The sequence below is a fragment of the Protopterus annectens genome, chromosome 2.part0 (assembly GCF_019279795.1).
Source record: "Protopterus annectens isolate FY-2018-M chromosome 2.part0, PAN1.0, whole genome shotgun sequence".
In the NCBI taxonomy this organism is placed as follows: Eukaryota; Metazoa; Chordata; order Ceratodontiformes; family Protopteridae; genus Protopterus; species Protopterus annectens.
In genome coordinates this window covers 1,279,656,375-1,279,674,878 of record NC_056728.1, presented here as the reverse complement: position 1 = coordinate 1,279,674,878, position 18,504 = coordinate 1,279,656,375, and positions in this window count along the sequence as shown.

Below are 18,504 nucleotides of genomic sequence, written 5' to 3'. Positions count from 1 at the left end.
AGGTATTAGACACTTAAGTGCACTTAAGCTGGTTTACTTATTTTTTGTTCACTGGATTAGTACCGCTAGGCTAGTAGCCCTGTTTTCAGGGGAGACATGAGGTGGTATTTTCCTGTGGTATGTCAGCTGTGTTTGTGTGCAGGAAAGTGGGAGTTTGTTGGTTAAAATTAGAATACAAAACCAGTAAGGGAGTAGGTTTAGTGGTGTCTTTGTCAATGTTTTGGAGTCTGCATGCAGTGTTTCTGGGTTAGGCTTGCAGTAAGGGATAGGTAAGGTGATGTTTAGCATTTTGTATGTGTTGTTTGGTAAGGTAATGTGTAGGGTTTGCATTAGGGGCAGAAGCAGCAGTAGGATTAGGGTTAGGGTTAGCACACACGATTAAGGTGTCATGGGGGAATTAAGCTCTACACATTACCTTATTAAAAACCTTTTCCTTAATAGTATCACTATTCAGACAAATTATGTTAGGACAGTCTTGCTTCTTTCTAGTTTTAGCTGACCAATCAATAAAGGAAAGTGTTTGTTTTCCTTTTGCAGTGGGTACAGTTTGGACATTTTCACTTGATTTTTATAGGGTCTGATGTGCAGAAATCAATGTAATATGTATAATTTTTTGTATATTGATTACTGGTAACATATTCTGTAGTATGTGTGCTTCTTAAGTGAACATCAACATGTGGATCTGAAAGCTGATATGCTCCATATCACCTGACACAACAGAAGGGGAATGATTGAGCTGACTTAGCTCTGCAGGCAGGAATGATTGATCATAGAATGCTCATCTACTCTGGGAATGGCTAGATCTCACATCTGACAGCATAAAATGACCAACTAGATAGACAAGCCATTGGGCAGGCCCAATGAAGAGCAGGGAAAGCATTGCTTAGACAATGAAGGCAGCAAATAAAATTGTGTGAGTTGCAAATGTAACCAGGTATCAGTAGCATGTAATCAAGCGAATGAACAACACAGTACAGGGCATAGTCCCAAGACTATAGATGGTAGCAAAGCTAAAGCATGTTACAAGGGTGTAGATAAAAAAACATACACCTTTTCATTGTTGATTTATGTATGAGAAATTGCACGCTATGGTGGAACTGAGCACTTTGCAAAAAACGCTTACAAGAAACTTGTGTTGAAAGACCTAAATGGAAGCATACCAATGTATATTCTCACACTTTTGCTAAGTAGGAAAGTGCCGTACCCAAAATAATTATTTACTTTATATAACGTGTAAAGCATAAATCTTCAAAAGTTTATCTGTTCATGATGCAGATAATGATAGAGCTGTGTAATTTTGGAAACATATACTTGGAGCAGTGTAACAGAGAGAGAAAAAAAGTTTGAGAAATCAATAAAATAGTTCTGCATCCAGTACAGGCACAGTTATGCAATGGTTGCAAATTATACAAAAAGAAACATTGCCTTTGACTATAGGCAAATGTACTGCAGTTAGCTTGCTTGCTGGCCAAATAAAATTCATTTAGACTTCAGAGAAGTAAAGCACATACATTCTGAAACAGAAGCTCTAAAGAAGGTACTTATGAAACAGAAAACTATATTGCTCTACCATCTATCCCCCACACACAAATACACTAGATTATTAAAATGAGAAAAAGAATACAGCTATAGATTATTCAGAAACCTACATATTGAGGCATAATTAATCAATAACTTATACTAAATAGCTTCTAATATGATGTGCTGCATTATAACTTGGTTATGAAAAACTTGCTGAGCACAAAGGTCAGGAATTCAACAAAACAAAAAATAAGATATGTTTTTTTTGCAGAGACACAAGCCCCTGCTGCAGTCCTTATGTGGTAGAAAGCCCCCAGCATCCTGTAACATTATACATATATGTCAAACCCAATGTCATACCAACACAAAGGAAAGGAAGCTCTGTGAAAAATGAATTACTACTAGTGTATACTTAGAAATTTCTCAAACAGTGACTTCTTATGAAAGACAATGACAGGAGAGTTTAACAGTGAAGAATGGAACTCAGTTAGACAAAACTTCACCCAGCTGGCATTCAAAGAAGTGCAGGAAAGCATAGTAGATATTATGGACAGTGAAATGGAGCAATACTGGGCAAATTAACCAGTGCACTGCCTTAAAGCAATCTTTTCACAAGAGCATGCATATATCTTAAAAGGATGGCCTAAAATACTGAAACAAATATTATGTCATACTATTCTAGAACATTAGATTTAAGTGTAGAAATTGTGCCAGTCTATAGTCATAATCCCTCAACAAAGCTATTCTGCAAAATTGAAAGCGTTACATCAAGCGCACCTGTGAGTGTCCAGACTGAATAGCTTAACCAGACTATGCGTTTGTTTACTTAGAATGTCTCAGGATATAGAAAAAGAAGTAGGGATGTCAGGTGAATGTCAAGAAAGCAGTAAACACCACAGAATTTATCTTATACCTTTGTAAATGGCTTGAATAGGTGTGACCAAGCATGCAGGTGGACAGTGCTAGTCAGTTCCCCTCCCCAAAACAAAGGTTTCTAATTTTGACAGTGGCTCATTCTACATTGATGGCTGTGTATGTCCTCAGTACTGTTGCTTTGCATGCAACCACTGAAAAAAATGAAACAGCATTTTATCATATATGCCATTCCAAGAATGGTAGTGTGTGATAACAGATCTTAGGTGGCATTCATAAAGGTACCATGATGTGTACACCTTTGTGCACACATCATTGCAACCATTTTGTATTCAACAATGGCTCTAAATGGGTGCAGCACTATGTAGGGTTAGCCCTTCAGTTGTACTGAATGCTAATGAGCAGTGTCAGTGATGTTACATGTAGAACACTTACCATTGGTACAGATTTCTGGGGTTTCTATTCCCACACCAGGTAGTTGGATTGCTGACAATGTATTGTTGCATAAGGGGAGTGCTGCAATTTTCCCCTTTGCATGAGATGATAAACCAAGGTCCCAGTTGTTGATTTGGTGGTATCTCAAGTGGATGTAAAAGATCCCACTTCACCTATCAAAAAAGAGTAGGGGGTCTCTTATTTAATACAACATAAAAATGTTATTTATATAGTTACAAAATGTACACATATTTGCAAGCACATATATACACATTTCTATTTGTATTTATCATTTTTCTTTTAGCATCCTGATTGTTATTCTTCTATAATTAAACCCCACTCCTTATTCCACAACCATAATCTGATTTTCACAATATATTTGCCAGAATCCATTTCCCATGAAAGAAAATTTAATTTAGTCTTTCATTCCAAATAATCCATATTACATAAATAAATTATCTTCTTTTTTTACATATTCTTTATTCTGATTCATATAATATACCTATATAATCATATTCATATCTATATTGCTTATGTCATTAATATTCGCAAAAAAATTCTTCACACAGCTCTTTCCTGAGTTTCACCACTCTTTTACATTTCAAAAAATACTTTGTTGTCTCTTCCTCCTCACAAAATAGATACACTCTTTCAAATTTCTTTTTATAAGGCATATTACCCTTTACTGGTAATTTTATTACCAGTCTCCATAGGAAATACTGACACTGCTAAATTGGTTTACCCCCTTTTTCCTTACTTAAATGGCTTTAATCACTTCTTCTGATAAAATTTCCCACAGATTTACACAGTAGTATTATTTCATCACATTATTATAACACATTCATCTATTGTTCTGTATATCATCAATTTTTATTTTCCACATTAGTATATTTTTCTTGATAATTTTTACATTCTTTATTTACATATTCTTTTTCTCTTGTTTTTATTCACATAATCTCACAGAAGTTTTTGTACTTATAGTCAAATAGTCTGTTAAATTCTCATTCTTCACCTTTACCCACTTAAATTCTCAATGCAAGTTTAAAGAAGCAGAACAAACAACTGGATTTAATAATCCCACTTCCTCTTTATCTTCATGCATGTATAATACACTTCTTTTCACTGGGTTTAATCTTGTACCCCATGTAAAAGAAAACACCAATTTCACAATTTCCTTTTCACATTTTATTAGGATCGTATACAGATTTGACATACATGCTATTTTTTACCATTAATACTAAATTTATCAGATAAAATATTTTCCTGAATGCTAAACTATATGCCCCCCACACAAGACATATTTCTTTCTTTCTTTTCTTTAATCATATCGTCCCACTGTGTCATAAATAAATAATTTTCCCCAGATTTTATTCCTAGTGAAGACACTTCACTCATTGAAGAATACACCCTCCAGTTTTCACCACATCACTAAAACTCTTCACTTTATCTTTATTCATGATCATTCCCATTTCTTTTAACGATCCATTCAGACAACTAAGAACTAAAAACTACCACATGCATACACTGAAAACTCGAAAACAAAAAAAAATGCCACACCAGAAGTAGACCATCTACATTTAATAACAAAACTGTTGAGCTCTTTTGTCATTCAATATACCTATGGCTTCTTCAGAAACACACATACACAGACATCATTTCCTTTAATAACATCAACTACCATACACATGATCACATATTAACAATCATTCAGATAAACCAACACTTCTCTTATCCATATTTTGTTGCTGGAAACTACAACTATATCATCTGTGTATGTCAAAATTACCAATATCACCATTTCCTTCTGCATCACATATCTAGAATCTTTCTTTTTATAAACTATTTCACTAACTATTGCATTCATCACCAATGCAAACCGTATTGTACTCATGGAACATCCTTGTCTTATACCACACGTCATGGATATTTCTTTACACAGTCACTTATTCACTAACACTCTCACTCTATTACTGTAATATGCTAACATACACACTCTCCTAATTCTGTTACTTTCTATAACATCCCAAAAAGTATCATGCCCTACAGTATCAAAAGACTTACTAATATTACCTACTGTGAAAAACTGAAAGGCTGCCAGCCCAGTCAGATAGAATCTTGTAAATAATTCTATGTGATTTGTAAATATTAATATAATATACATGCTGTTTTACAAATGCAAGAAAACTAAATGTAAGAAAAACTGTGCTATATGTTCTGAACATCAAAAATGTAACCACAGTGCACGCTGCTGGAAGAAAGCTGATAAAGTAAAGCAGTTTATGACTGTTTCATCTCAGGGCTCGGATACAGGATGTCTGGATGAAGGAATTATTTCTATTGTCTTAGGACAAGAGTTAATTGCTAGATTTTACATGTATAATGTCTTTTATTGCTGCGGTTTCCTGGCCAGGTGCAAGCTTACTAAGAAAATTAAGAAATGTAAATTTAGTGTTTCTGTTAGCGTGGGAACCATCAAAGTATCAAAAATGATGTAATCTAAAATGAGTTAGCAGTGATGTACTATCAATTTAAGACTTTCTCAGAGAGAGAGAGAGAGAATCAGATCATTTTGGATTTTGTCTGAAGAATACACACTCACCAGTACTCTGCCTTTGCTGTGTATGTATGCAATTTATTTAGAACATTGTTTCTCTTAGAAATAGATAGAATATAGTAAGTTTAGTCTAGCTGTTTTCTATATTTATGTCAGACTATTCTACAGTATTATTTTAAGCATGTTCATGTGTCTGATCTCTTGACTAGCACTGTGTTGAATTGAGGAGATGTGTCTTGTGTTTTTATTATTTATTATTAAATATTTTTAAACCTTTCACCTGTGGCTGTTTTGTGTAGAGATAATTTAAGCTCTAGGGTACATTGCATTTATATAGTGATACTGTCCAAGCCACTCCAATAAGCCTTGCTGTTTGTCATACTTGCTAATTGGATAATAATAATAATATTGCACAGTACAATTGGACACCCTTTGGTAAGGGCCTTATTAGTAGCTGATATTAGTGGTTGGTGGCAGTGATTTCTACCTTATAGCCTGGGCAAAGAAGGTGGCATAGCTGGAGAACCTGTGCCAACCTTCCCCAGGAGTGTCTGTGTGTTTGCATATAACTCATATCTCAAAATCTCAAAGTGTGTGTGTCTCCATTACTTGGGCAGGGACACAAAGCACTGGTTGGACAGAGAGGGTGCTGGAGGATTTAGCTTGACCACTAAGATGAGACCTATATCCTATAGCTGTGCCAGTGGGGAGTCTTATTGGGGATCTGGAGAGAAAGGAAGAAAGCAGCCCAGGACTGACTGTGATCTCTATGTGCTCTTAAGGGAAATTGTACTTTACTGTGCGTGTACTTGTTATCCTCCTCAATGTGCATGCCCCTCACTGGTGCTAGTGGTGAGGATTGAGGTTCCTTGATTACAAGGCCAGTGCATGGGTGTCACATCAAGGCTGAGTCTGAGACAGACTTGTATGCCAGACACAGGTCACCTCTGAGCAGTCTGCATGAGACTGGGTAGAGGGATAGGGCTTTTAGCCTATCTGTATAGGATAGGTGCTTGAGACCCTGGATTTTCCTGGTTAGGAACCTTTGTGGTCTCTCCAACTGCTGCATGTGCTTGGCAAGGAACATGCTGAAGGGGACATTGTACATGATAATGGGTCTGCTAATGGAGTACAGGGATGTTATGACCTCCTTGTTCCTGGATGAAATACCCTTACTTATGAGGTAGGACATGTAGAAAGCCTTCCATACAACGGAGGCAACATGATGGTCAAAAGTCAGGTTGCTATCAACCTGGGTGCCCAAGTCCCTCAAAACTGATTGCATGCTTAGTACATTGTTATTAATGTGATAATTAGTAGGGGATATCATTTTCCCCAAAGGGGATAATAATGCATTTCTTGGCATTCAGTATGAGGCCATGCTTCTGGCATCAGTCATTAGTTTGGTTAAGGCCCTATTAGAGGATGTTCACATCACTAGGGGAGTTTATGACAGTGCCTAGCTTGCAGTCATCTGCAAACCTGGTCAGCCACAGACCACTGGTTTTGGCTTGCACCTCAAAAAAGTATATCCCAAACAGTAGAGGTCCCAAGACCGATCCTTGGGGTACGCCGCTTGTTATGGGTCTACTACTAAAAGTGGCTTCCCTATTTTGACTGAATGTGTTCTATCAGTGAGCCAGTAAGCTACCCATCTGGTAACATATGGGTTGATGCTTAGCTGGGAGAGTTTATCTATCATGCCCGAGTGGGGAATAGTGTTGAAGGCTTTGGCTAGGTCAAGGTAGGCGGTGTGCAGTATCTTCTCCTCATCCATGGCTTTGGTGACTGTTTTGAAGAAGGTGACCAAGTTTAACAGGCATGATCTCTCTTTGACAAAACCAAGCTGTGTGGGATCAAGTGTTCAGAGGTTGCCAATGTCCTTGTTTATAAGGTCTATGATAATGCATTCCATGGCTTTGCAGATCAGGCTAGTTAGGCTGATTGGCCTATAATTGCCTGGGTCAGTGGCATTCTACCTTTGTGCAGGGGGGTGACAATGGCTGTCCTCCATTCTGTTGGGATGAAGCTGGAACACAGGCTTTGGTTGAATAGGGTGCCCAGTGGTGCTGAGAGCTCTTGCCTGAGTTCATGTAGGACACAGCTAGGGATGTTGTCGGGTCCCATGGAGGTTGTATTTTTTGCCTTTGAGAGGGCATTAATAACCTGCTCCCTGGTGATGAGGGGAGGGGGGCAGGTGCTGGGGATGTCCTGGTTTACTGATGTAAAATTGAGAAGACATGCTTCTTATTGATCATAATGTGATCATTTCAGTTCACTTATATTAGCAAACCTAAAGATAATCCCCTCTGACGTTAGCGTAGATTATAAATACCTAGTAACTTTATATAGCAGCTACAGGATGAAGAACTTATAACCAGGTAGAGGTAAAATAATTCTGTCAAAATTACTTTTAAATATATAGAAAGAAGGAAGGCTTCAGTGCAACTGTGTTCTAGCCAAATGAGTTCAAAAGACCCCACCATTCCACAGAAAAGGAATTACTAAAAATATATAAAATATTTTAAAACAGAAGGCTACTGAAATAAACAGTTTGCCATTAGAAATATTTATAGGTTCATAGGTGTGTACTAGGCTAATGGCCCTGGAGCCGTTACAAGATAGGATTACCCTGGCATCATGCCACCTGATCTTAGTTCCCAGTGCCGCTGTCAAGTAAAGGCCACTGGAGTGATCTCTAGGGTGAATTTTCTATTTCCCATCCATTCATCAAGTTTCTCTTGAAGAGGGCCAGTGAGGTCCTCTGCTTGACATGTATGGGAAGTCTATTCCACAGCATGTCTCTGGGTTAGGAACCTGTCCCTCCAGCATGTTCTGTTGATTGTGGTAATGAGGTTGAGGTCTCTGGAGTGTGTGGTGTGGAGGGATTGGGATTTCTTTAGATGTAGCATTTCTAACAGAGCTGGGTCAGACATGGCTTTGTAAGTCAAGCAGGGAATCTAAGTAGGCGATATGAGACAGAGAATAGTTGGAGTTTTTTTAGTCTGTCCATATAGGACAAATGTTTAAGGCCTAGGATCCTCTTTGTGAGGTACATTTGTGGCCTCTCCAGTTGTTGCAGTTGTTTAGTGAGGTACATGCCAAATGGGGCATTGTAATCAATGACTGGCCTAATGGGGGAAGAGTAGAGGGAGACAATGACCTCTTTCTTCCTGGATCCAAAACCCTTAGTAAAGAGATGTGCCACATAGAAGGACTTTCTGACCACAGTGGCAATGTGGTGGTCAAAACAGAGGTTGCTGTCAACCTGTGTTCCCAGATCTCTTATAACGCCTTCTGTGTTCAGTGGACTACCATCGATGTGGTAATTCATGGGAACCATTTTTTTTTCAAAAGGGATGATGACACATTTCTTGACATTCAGCTTAAGGCCATGGTTTTGACACCAGTCGTTGGTTTCAGTGAGGCCTTTCTGTAGGATGTCAACATCACTTTGGGAGTTAATAATAGTTCCCAACTTGCAATCATCTGCGAACTTTGTCAGCCAGAGTCCCTTTGTGTTGGCCTGGACTTCAGAGAAGCAGATACCAAACAGGAGAGGACCCAGGACCAAACCCTGTGGGACTCCACTCATGAAAGGTCGGCAGTCTGACTTGGAGTCAACTACTTTCACATTGTGGGTTCTACCTGTGAGCCAGTTTGCAACCCACCTAGTGATATAGGGATTGATATCAAGCTTAGTGAGTTTTTTATGATTCCTAAGTAGGGAATGGTGTCAAAGGCCTTGGCCAGATCAAGGTAGGCTGTATGAATCACCTTGCCTTCATCCACAGCTATGGTGACTGACTCAAAGAAGTTGACCAAGTTGAACAGGCATGATCTACCCTTCACAAAACCAAACTATGTGGGATCCAGAGTTTGGAGATTCCCTATATCCTTGTTTATTAGGTCCATGATGATGCGTTCCATAGCTTTGCATATCAGACTCATCAGGCTAATGGGGCGATAGTTCCCAGGGTCTGTAGTCGCTCCTCCATTGTGAAGAGGACTTACTTCTTCTCTGTCTCACTAAATGGCATTATCGCTCCTCCATTGTGAAGAGGACTTACTTCTTCTCTGTCTCACTAAATCGCATTATCTGCTCACTTTTCTAGGATGTAATATTTACAAATCAATGAAGTAAGATTAGTGTTTATAAAAAAATAAAACCAGACTGGACAGTGTAGACATCCATACATTCACTGCAGCAGTATTCTTAACATTTGGGATTCCCTGTCATGGAAGCCCGTCATCCGGTCAGTATACCAAAGACTTCCTGTTGCATTTAAAGGTATGCTTAAACATCACTCAAATGCTCCTTGCTAGGGCATAATGGTGGCATTCAGGCTGACCATAAATAGAACTTATTTGCCGCCAGTTCAAATGCGCCTTTTCACTGTTGGTCTGTTTACCCGCATCTGTTTTGTCAGTTGAACACATTTTTTTCTCCAATGATTACATGCACCTGTTACTGTACAGATAAGTGCCCCATTGTTTTTTTTTTCTTTGTGCTTCTTGGGGTTAATGTCATCCAGGAGGTGTAAATGCTAGTATGGGAGACAGATTTCTCATAAAGACTGCCATGATAAGTGTCTTTTTTGTCTAGGAGCATCTCATGATCATATATCTTGTTCTAGTTGCCAGGTGTTTGTTCCGAAAACCCTTCACAGTAGACTTTCTTCCCTTTCCTTACATATTGAGAACCAGGGTCTTAAGCATCTTGCTAAAGACATAATGAATAGAATCTCCCACACTGAGGGTCAGCCACTAGGGAGGAAGAGAGTGAAAAAGGTGCGACCAGGATCTTCCATTGTCCAGATTCTGCCAGGTGTTTCTCCTTAGGTTGCTACAAACCCAGAAGCTCAGCAGGTTGTGTTGTTGGATTCCTCTACTGTGACCGTGTTGGAGGCCAGTGAGATTCTGACTGGCAGTACATACGATGAGGCTTTGAAGGTTTCCATCTTGGATGTTCAGTGGGAACCATAGTTGATTTTTTTCAGAGAGGCTTAGGGGAGTTCCTCAGATTTTAGATGGGGAAGAAGTTCCTACTATGGTTCTCACTTGCTGCCCTGTGTCAGAGTCTTCTCAATTTTTGGAGGGGACATTCCCTTAAAAAAAAAATGTAAATGTGTTTCTTCTGCTCCTAGGGATCCCCAAAGTGAATGGCAGGCTTTCACTCAGAGGCTATTTTCTGCTTTAATGTCTTTAAAGTCTCCTCAGTGGGTTTTAGCTCCTGCTTCTCCTTGATCCTCTTCTCTTAAAGGCCTAGAGAACAGGACTCTTCTGAGGATGAGTCAGATTCTGATAATGAATCACTGACTTATTCTACTCAAATTCTTTCTACTTTGAACTTGGAGTCAGAGGAGTAGGAATCTATTAGCCCAGATGTTCCATTTGAGGAAATTTCATTTGGGGACACACTCTTTAGGATGATGGATTTTTTTAAGTGGGATTGTGCTCAGGTCTCTGATATCTATAAGAGGTACTATGAGTTGCTGCAGTTGACATCTCCTAAGCCTGCAGCTATTCCTCCTGTTTTGGCTTCTTTACTGGGTGCTTTTTCTAATGCCTCTCATGCTCCTGATTCTTTACCCCCTGCTCCCAAGAAGTAGAGTGCCTGAGGATTGTTTCTTTTTGTATAAATGTCCTTCTGCTGACTCTTCTGTGATGTTCTTCGTGTTTCACTGTTGCAGTCATTACATTTGAGTTATCTGCTTGCAGTAGCCCTCAGTCAGCGTGATTAACAAAGTCTTGTGTCCTGCGTCAGTTGCTGTCCCTTCTTCCATGATGTCAGGTCGTCAGGGATATAAAACATGCAGCCGATGCCATTACATCAGTCTTTCTTGCCGTGCGGTGCCCGAAGCAGAAGCAGTTTATAAGTGCTGGTCAGCCGACTACTGAAATTTTCATTTTCGTGTTTCAGAACCTAATTCTTAAACTAAAGCTAAGTACCCCGTTAGAAAAACTTTTTCTTGTTCCTTACCGATGTCAGTAAAAGTTAATAATTGCATTATGTGTGGAAAGCAAATACCTTACAAAGATTTTCATTCGTACTGTATTCCTTGCCTAGGCTCTGACCACAACGTACCTTGCTGTCGGTTTTGTGCTTTATTTAATCAGCACACTATCAGTCGCCGGCATAGTTTCGCTTCTAAATATTTTGGTTCTCGGTTTAATTATCCAGAAATGTCATCAGTTAGCCATCTGACTACCAGGATTCCAAAAAAAATGCAAAGATAAAGACAGAGACAAGCCGCCGAGGTCCAAAGCTGCCGACGACGCTTCTCCTAAGCCAGTCGTCAGTTCACCGGTACTCAGTGAGGTGCTTCTGCAGCCCCTGATACTCACTACTTCTGACTCACAGGCCTCTACTGAGACCCATTAGGAGTCCAGTATGCCACAAGATGCTTCAACTGTGGAACCTGGGGATGTCTCTACCTTGGATGAGTCTGGAGCTGCTGTGCAGGCACCAGCTTCTGGAGGTGTATTCAGGCCTATGGACTTGCATATTAAACCAATGCCTCCTACTTCATTTACGCCAGAATCTCGAACTATGCCTAAGAAACTGACCCCCAGGCCACATGCTCAGGCCTCTATGACTAAAAAAACAAATGATAAGAATGGCTGAAGATCTTATAACTCTAATCAGGGGAAGCCAACCCCCCCCCCTTTCTAAGAGACCTAGGACTGAAGTTGTTTATGAATCTTCTGAACAGGAGTCTGATTTTTCTGAGTCTTCTGATGATCTGGATTTGCCCTTATCTACTTATGAGGATTCTGATGCAGAGGACTCTGTTCCCTCTGCTTCCCCTCCAGAGGATTTTTCTTTTGGTGAGACCTTACATACTCTAAGGGAGCATTTCCACTGGGAAAGCCAGGATTTTTCTGATTCAAAAAAGAGGCTTAGGGATTTCTTACTCCTGCCTCAGCATAGGCCTTTAGCTATATCTCCTGTACTAGACATTGTTGATGATGCCTTTTCAGAATCTAGTCTGGCCCCTGATACTTTGCCTCCTGCTCCCAGAAAACCTGACAGATATTACAGGGTCCCTGATTCTCACAAGTTCTTTTTTAAAAATCCTATTGTGGATCCAGAGACTATTTCATAGGGACCCAAGGATATTAAGGCTTCTACTGCTAAAAATCCTACCCCCTCTGATAGAGACTCCAGGGCACTGGATAGATGGGGTAAGAAAGTTTACACTTCTGCAACCTTGGCCATTAGGGCTTTAAACTGACAGTTTCATATGTTAAAGTATCAACAACATGTTATTGGTTTGCTTAAATAGAAAATGATGTTAATTCCTGACTGTGCTGAAAATAAAGAATTACAGGATTTAATGCATTCTGCTGAACAGGTTGGAAACATACTTTGCAATGTGGATTTGATTCATTAGAGGCCTTTGCAGGGCTGCTGTTACTGGGTCTGTGCTCAGAAGGCATGCTTGGCTTAAGGAGCAAGGTTTGCCTGATCATGTTAAAGCTAAATTGTTGGATGCTCCCTTAAATCAGGACAGCCTGTTTGGCAACAAAGCTGAGGAAGTTCTTAAAAAGATGGAAGATAAAGGTAAATCTATGCAAACTGTTAAAAGATTTCTTACAAGTTCAGCCTCCTAGATTTAGTAGGCACTGGCCCTCTAAAAATTGGTCCTTTCCAGCCCCTTCCAGGTCTTCTGAAGCCAAACCCAGACACAGCAGAAACCCCAGGTTTCAGCCCCAAGGGACACACAAGACTAAGCAGTTGGGGGTTTCCGTACCCAAACCTGGGAGTAGTAAGACTCCCCCTATGGAAAACTGTCTCAATGACCAGATCTACCCCCAAATCAGTGGGCAGAGGCCTAAAATCAAGTACTCTCTTTCTTAAACATGGGGGCTATTCAGTTGGTACCAGAAGAGGAAAAGGGACAAGGTTTCTATTCAAGACTTTTCCTGGTACCCAGAAAAGGCAATACATGGCATCCTATCCTGGACCTTTCTATTCTAAATGCCTTTCTGGTGATTCCAAAATTCAAAATGCTGACTCTTCACCAGCTGCTTCCTATGCTAGGCAAGGATGCATGGTTGGCACCACTAGACTTAAAAGAAGCATACCTGCACATCCCTATCAGGGAGTCTTGCAGAAGATACCTACTCTTCAAAGCAGGCTACATGCACTATCAGTTCTCTGCACTGCCCTTTGGCTTATCTACTGTGCCCTGATATTCACAAAGTGCCTAGCTCCAGTCATTGCATTTTTCAGGCAAAGAAATATTCAAATATACCCATACCTGGACGATTGTCTAATTCAGGCAGAAAGCAAGGACATTTTTTTGAATCATCTGGCCTTTGTTCAAAGGGTACTGACTTGTCTGGGGTTCACCATAAATGAAAAGAAATCCCACCTGGTACCCTGCCAACAAATTATATTCCTGGGAGCAAGCTTGAATACAACTTCCCAGATGGCTTTCCTCACACCAGAGAAACTGATTCATTTGACAACTTACTTCAAACAAGTGGCCACAAAAACCTAACTATCTGAAAGGCAAATACTGCAAGCCTTGGGGTTCATGACCTCCTGCATTCTTCTAATTCCATATGCAAAGATGCATATGAGGAAATTACAATGGTATCCCAAAAGCTTATGGAGTCAACATTCACAGTATCTAGAAGCAAGGATTCCTATCATACCTTGCCTACGCCTAGAGTTCCTTTGGTGGGCAGAGGCCTGCCACCAAAACAGGGGACTACCATTCACATTACCCCCTGCTGCCCAGATCTTAACAACAGATGCATCAGACTATGCATGGGGGGGGCTCATCTGGCAGGGAAGTGCATTCAGGGCAAATGTAACTCATGTCAAATGCACCTACACATAAATCAAAAGGAAATGTTAGCTGTACAGAATGCTCTGACAGCCTTCAAGGACCACATTCTTCCAGGACAACTAATGGTAAAGACGGACAACACCACTGTCATGTGGTACATAAACAAGCAGGGGAGTAAACATTCTTACCCCCTCTGCAGACTAGCCATGGCATTGTGGAACATAGCCATGAGCTACCAAATAAATCTACAAGCTCAATTCCTGCTAGGAAGACTAAATACACTGGCAGATGGACTAAGCAGAAACCTCATGGACCCACACGAGTGGAAACTGGAACCAAGGATTTTCAACATGTTGACAAGCAAATGGGGGAGCCCAGACATCAACTGGACAAATTTTGAACAAGGATTCCCCACAAGCTAGCTTGGAAAGTGGATGCTCTATCCTTCAGCTGGAAAAACCTATCAGTTTATGTACTACTAAAGATCAAACAGGACAAGCCAAGGACAATTTTAATTGCACCAGACTGGCCTTGTCAACACTGGTACCCACTCTTGTGCAGTGTGTCACACTTGGCTCCATGGCACCTGCCTCCGATTCCTTCCCTGCTGTCTCAGCAGGAGAACCAGATTCTGCACCCTCAACTGCAAACCCTGAACCTAGCAGCCTGGCTAATTACCTAATCTCTCCTTCACCATCCCTCAGTAAATCAGTGATGCATATCATTTTAGAGGCAAGGAGGCTTAGTACTAGGAAATCTTATGCTGCAAAATGGAAAAGATTCTGTGCCTGGAACCAATCTCAAGGAATGAATGCAGCAGTGCCCAATTTACCTCAGATTCTACAATACTTGACTGAGATGCTTCATAAGGGCTTGTTTTTTTCCTCCATCAGAATTCATGCCTCAGCCATTTCAGCTCATTATAGCACAGAACCTCCCCTCTTCTCTCACCCACTGCTCAAGCAGTTCCTCAGAGGGGCCAAAAATTTAAGGCCACCCAGGAGAGCTCCAACTCCAGCCTGGGATCTTAACTTTGTCTTGGAAAATCTCACTCTTCCTCCTTTCGAGCCAGCTGCTACTGCAGATTTAAAATTTCTTTCCTGGAAAACAGCTTTCCTTTTAGCAATCACTTCTGCAAGAAGGGTGTCTGAATTACAAGCCCTTATGGCAGTGGAACCTTTCATCATCTTTCATACGGACAGGGTGTCCCTCAGAACCAATCCCTCCTTCATGCCCAAGGTGGTATCCAGTGTGGCTCTTAATCAGTCCATTATTTTGTCTACCTTCTTTCCTAACCCACAGAACAAAGGGGAACAGATACTGCAGTCTTTAGATGTGCACAGACAGCTTAGATTCTACTTGGACAGGACTAAACCGCAAAGGAAATCTGAACAACTGCTGGTGGCATTTGCTGCAGGGACAGAGTGGAAAGCTATTTCAAAACAAACCATTTCAAAATGGATAGGCCACTGCATTCATTTCTGCTATAGGCACCATGGAAAACATATCCCCACAGGGCATCAGACCCCACTCAACCAGGGCTGCATCTACCTCTACAGCCTTTCTCAGGGGCATCCCTACTAGGGACATCCTAGAAGCTGCTACCTGGAGTTCTGTACATATTTCACCAAGCATTATCATTTGCCAATTTTCTCTAAATCCATAGCTGGTTTTGCCACTGCAGTCTTGCAGGGCCTTATTTCTGGCCCTAAATCTATTTAAATTTTTCCTCCCAACCTTAGCTTTGGGAATTTACCCAAATGTAATGACTGCAACAGTGAAACACAAAGAACATAATACAGTTGTGTACACGTACCATAAATGTAGATGTTTGAGTATATTCACTGTTGCAGTCCTGGTTACCCTCCCTCCAGCTCCCTTTCTTCTTTTGGCTATACCTCTACTCTCACTTACTATGCTCTAAAAGCTTTTTGGTGTATTTGCTTTTTTTGTTGGAGGTATATCATTGTATTTATTGATTTAATTGCTACCCATCAGAGGGGCACCTGACATCTGGGGCAAGAAAAACTTAATCAGGCCAACTGAGGGTTACTGCAAGCAGATAACCCAAATGTAATGACTGCAACAGTGAATACATTCAAACATCTACATTTATGGTAAGTGTACACAATGGTACTTTTTTGTAGCCTCTGATAAGCCATCTCAATTGCTTCCTTTGCCCAAGTTATTGCCTTCTGACAAAGATAGCAGAACTATGGAATGGCTGGATAAGAAGGTTTACACTTCTGCTACCCTAGATTTAGGGCTATTAATTATCAGTCCCATATGTATAGGTATGTATTGGCTCTTCTTTCTCAGGCCTGTCAACTTATTTCTGATTTTCCTGAGTCTGAGGGTAAAACTTCTGTTCTTTCCTTGCTAGGGACTTCATCTCAGGTCATCCATCATTCTATTAAATGTAGTTATGATGCAGCAGATGCCTCTTTTAGGCAGCTGTTTTTGGTTCAGTTATGAGGAGATATTCTTGGCTTAGGCTCCAGCCTCTGACTGATGATATTAAAGCTAAGCTGATGGATCCTTCCCTGGATCCTAAACTTTTGTCTGGGGAAGCTATTGCTGGTTTGTTTAAGTCCTTTCAGGATAAGCATAAGGCTTTACAAGAGCTTAGACATGTTTTTATTTCTCCTGTGCCTAAATTTCAGAAAAACTGTCCCACTAAGCCTGCCTTTGTTTACAGACATTGCTGTCCTTCTACTAAAGGCAAGAAGAGTGGCAAACGGGATCCTCCTGCTAAGGCTACTCAGTTTTCAGAGTTTCCAAAGCCTTCCTTTCCAGACAAACCAGATGCTGTATGACTATCCATCTTCTCCCAGCCACATTCCCCTTTCTCTTTGCCTTTCTTTTTCTGTTCCTGCTTGGCTTCAGATCACTCAAGATTCTTGGATTCTGACAATCATTCATCAGGGGTGTTTCACGGTATGGAAAATGCACCCATCTCTTATGGGCATTCCTCAACCTCCTCAGGAACACCTTCTCTTTTTCCCAGAGGTTCTTCAAACTCTCTTGACTCATGGTACTATTCAAGGGGTGCCTGTGTCCCAAAGGGGGAAAGGGTTCTACTCCAGGCTACTTCTAGTGCCAATAAAAGAGGGGACCTGGAGACCTATTCTAGACCTGTCTCATCTAAACACTTTTTAAAATGTGCCTTCCTTTTGGATGTTGTCTCTTCAGATTATTTTCCTCTACTGCTCCCTCAGGCCTATATGGTGTCTCTGGATCTCAAGGATGCTTATCTCCATATTCCAATCCATCCTCTTTTCAGGAAGTGTTTACACTTCTCTAGTTCTTCCTGGCATTTTCCATTTTCTGCTTTGCCCTTTGGCCTTTCTCCTGCCCCATGGGTGTTCACCAAATGTCTTGCTCCTGTGATTGTTTTTTGCAGACTTCAAGGGATCCAAATATTTCCTTACTTAGATGATCTGTTGATTCAGGCATCCTTTACAGAGACTCTTGCACAAAGGATGATCTTTTCTGGCCATTACTTCCAGGAAATTTCTTAGAGACTCTTGCATTCTCTCACCTGCCTCTCATTCTGAAAGCCCTGTTCAAGATTCAACAGGATGCTCCCAGAATCTTGTTGGTGACTCCCTTTTAGCCACAACAGCATTGGTTCTCTCTACGTCTGCATCTAACCAGGGGCAATCATCCCAAGTTACCTCACAAGGTGGATCTAATCACACAAGACAAGGGATATCTCATCCATCTCCACCTGTCCACACTTCAACTGACAATGTAGATGATAGGGTTTTGATTCCTCATAGACACCTTTTTTCTGAGGACATGCTTCAAGTCCTGCAGGAGGTCAGAAAACCTACTGCTAGGAAATCCTACTTGTCCAAATAGAAGAGGTTTTCTATTTGGTGCCTGTCTCATAACCTGAACCCACTTACTGTGGATATTCCTTTGGTTCTCTCTTATTTGTGTGAGCTGCTCAATGCTGGCTTGTATTATTCTATTAATGTCCACTTATCAACCATCTCTGCTTATCTGCCTTTATCTCTCCTTTAGCTACTAGATGTGAGGTTAAACAATTTCTCAAAGGCATCCTTAATATTAGACCTCCCTGGAAGCCTGTCCCACCTCCCTTGGATCTTAATTTTGTTTTGGAGAAGATGACTCAGGCTCCTTTTGAACCTGCTGTTTTGGCTTCCTAGAAAAATTGTTCTTGGAAGACTGTTCTGTTGTTAGCTCTTACTTCTGCCAGAGGAGTGTCTGAGTTACAGGTCCTTATGGCTTGTCCTCCTTTTTGATTTTTAATGAGAACAGGGTGTCCTTATACTTAATCCCTTCTTTATG